This window comes from Arachis ipaensis, chromosome B08, assembly GCF_000816755.2.
Source record: "Arachis ipaensis cultivar K30076 chromosome B08, Araip1.1, whole genome shotgun sequence".
Lineage (NCBI taxonomy): Eukaryota > Viridiplantae > Streptophyta > Magnoliopsida > Fabales > Fabaceae > Arachis > Arachis ipaensis.
Genome location: NC_029792.2, coordinates 118,939,915 through 118,942,937, shown reverse-complemented (window position 1 = coordinate 118,942,937; position 3,023 = coordinate 118,939,915). Strand labels below are relative to the sequence as shown.

The 3,023-nt window shown below is 29.0% G+C and overlaps 1 pseudogene; it reads right to left on the bottom strand.

Moving 5' to 3' along the window:
• Positions 1-1,874, bottom strand: part of LOC107614035 — a 3,044-nt pseudogene extending 1,170 nt beyond the window's left edge.

Below are 3,023 nucleotides of genomic sequence, written 5' to 3'. Positions count from 1 at the left end.
ACTCATTAGATTATTCGAATAAATACTAAATACGATAAGACATATCAAATTAGTACTTAACCTGCTATATCAATATTTAATACAATAAATTAACAACAAGAATAAAAAATAATTAAACTTTCTAGATCAAAAGAAGGGAATAAAAATTATAAGCATCAATCAAACTCAAAATTCATCTATTTTACAGCAAACTAAAATCTTAAGATTTTTTTTTTCACTTTTTTTCATAAACTCAAAAAATAAAAAATATCAAAGAAAATAAATAAATGTATAAACTATAGAGAACATAAGAGGGTTAAGATTTATGTATACCTTGGTGATGGAAGTGCCATGGATCTCTCTGTAACGGTTGAAAGTAGCAATGAGTTGAGTCTTGCTCCTTGTGCTGAGGACTCTTATGGCTTCTTCTTGGCTACCTTTCTTCTCTTTCACAGCCTCATGAAGAATCTCAGCTTCAGATTGTGCCAATTTTGCATTGATCTCATCACCAATGTATCTGTATGCAGTCACTAGCCCCAACAAAAGCTGCACAAAATCATCCCCAATAAAAATTCACATATAATCAACAGCGGTGTGTTTATGGATCGGATCCGATCCGTACCAAAAATTACGGATATGGATTCGATTCGCAATGCTATCGGATCGGATTCCGCACACTAATTCGATCGGATTGCGAATTTTGTATAGGTATCCGTACACTAATCCGATCCGATCCGCGTTCATCTCTAAACACCATAACATATCATAAAATAAATATGCTTTTTTCCAATAAAATTCTAGATATTTTAATTTAGTTATAACAAATATTTATTCAGAAATGTCCGTACGACCCAAAAATTAATCACTAAATTGCTTCCTCCAAGGATCGCTTATAGCGGTTGAGGTAAGCACGCCTCACCGCTAAAAGCTCCTCAGGGGACAGAACACATGAAATTTCCACAATGATATGGTAGTTCATGCCATTCCTAATGGCAACATTAGCCAAAACAGCATCACGATCCGCAGGTTCTAGAATCCACCGATAAACAGCTTTCTGTTTTTTCAAGTACCAATAGTAAAGAACAGAATTAGTGAGAGTTTTCAAATAATTTTCTTTTTCAATAGTTCAAACTCTCACAAAGATTCAAAAAATTAAGTGAGAAGATTCAAATACAAGACCACAAAATATTACCAAGACTAAAAAAATAAATCAAACATCTACATAAACAAGTAAAATTTGTAATAAACAAATAGAATTAGTGAGAGTTTTCAAAATAACATTGATGATAGAATCATAAAACATGATCAAAGCTAAGATGATCATATTCTTTTATGGTGAATTATGATACAAATTAATTAATAATGGTACCTCAAAGTCTCCTCTGATCTCCGATTCGAGGCGCTTAACAAGATCTTCATGGAAGATCTCTTCATAAGCTCTTCTGATTTGCTGCCTCTGATGAACATTTCTATGACCCAATATTGCTATCACACTCCTTTCATCAGTACCCCATCCTACAATATAAGTTCATATATTTACTTAATTAATTCATTTCAAATTCCGGTCTAAATAGGACAATCAGATAGATGACACAAAAACTATCCAATTCTCCAAAGTTTTGAAAGAAAATAATATAATAATAATAATAATAAAAAATGTACTAACAAATTCAAAATAGAACCAATGCATATATAAGACTAAGAAACAAATTTAATTGTTTATAATTGTTCCACCTTGGAAAGCCTTGTTGAGAGATTCAGCATCTTCCTGGGGAGAGTGGTTGGGTGGAGCAATAAGGGTAGCCATGGTTTTGAATCAATGTATGTATAGTGTTAACTATGAACTATCACAGATGTTATGATGATGAAATTTTCGTTCAGAGATCATCTATTTATAATTCATAACGCCAATGGTTTGCACTTATCCTGTAATTTTTCTATTGGTAATTGGTAATTACTAATTATAATATGGAATACAACTATTAAAAATTTTTATTGAAAACTATCTAGATGTACAAAAAAAAATCAACCATAAAATTAATTATAGANAAAAATAAATAAAGAGAGAGAGAGAGCGATGGGTGGAATTTATTATTACATTAAATTTTCTTTCCTTTTCATTTTTGACTCAACGGATACGAATTCTAAGCCAAATTTGGGTAATAATTAATAGCGGCATAACCTGTACTCAACTACAAATGGTTTATTCAGATTGGAGATCATTCACAAATCACTATATCACTGCCACATACATGGATTAGTGAACGGTAGCTTGATTTCATTATAAATTAATACCTTCATGATGATGAATTGATGATAGATGCTGTGTACCGACTAAAATTTTCTTGAACATTAACAAAAAACAAATCGCAAAAAAAAATCTACTTAGCATAAAATTATCAAATTTTAAAAATAAAAATGTTTTATTTTTCTAATTTTATATCCCAAGCCTTTTTTTAAAATATATTTCAATATTCGATTAATTTTTCATGTCTTTTAATTTTTTGAGGTTTATTTGTTTTTCATATTATTTTTATCAACGGGATAAATTTTTTAATTCAATTTTAATAATTTATCCTAAAAATATAAAACTTTCAGTAATTAATGTTTTCAATTAAAAATAAAAGCTGCATATACAGTTATATACAATTCTGTGCAGCTTTCTTTTCCATTGGTCTTTTTTTTTTTAAATTTATTAAAAAGTTAATGTATTTGGATACACTTTTGTCTAGATTCTAAATATATTAATTATTTAATAAATGAAAAGAATGAAATAAAACTAGAAAAGAAAGAGTTAACATTTAAAAAAAAAAGGAAAAAAATGTTTTTGATAATCTTTTCTCTTGTCCTCTTCTGCTCTTCACACACACATTATTAAGTATTAACTAACTAATGAAATTGTAGAAAAGGCCAACCTAGTGTAGAAATGATCATGCAAAATGATTTATGAAAAACGGAAAAATATGATTTATATCCTTCTTGTAAATTGAGTGGAAGATTTTTAAATAAGTAGAAATTAGTCTCCGATCTTAACTAAAACGTAC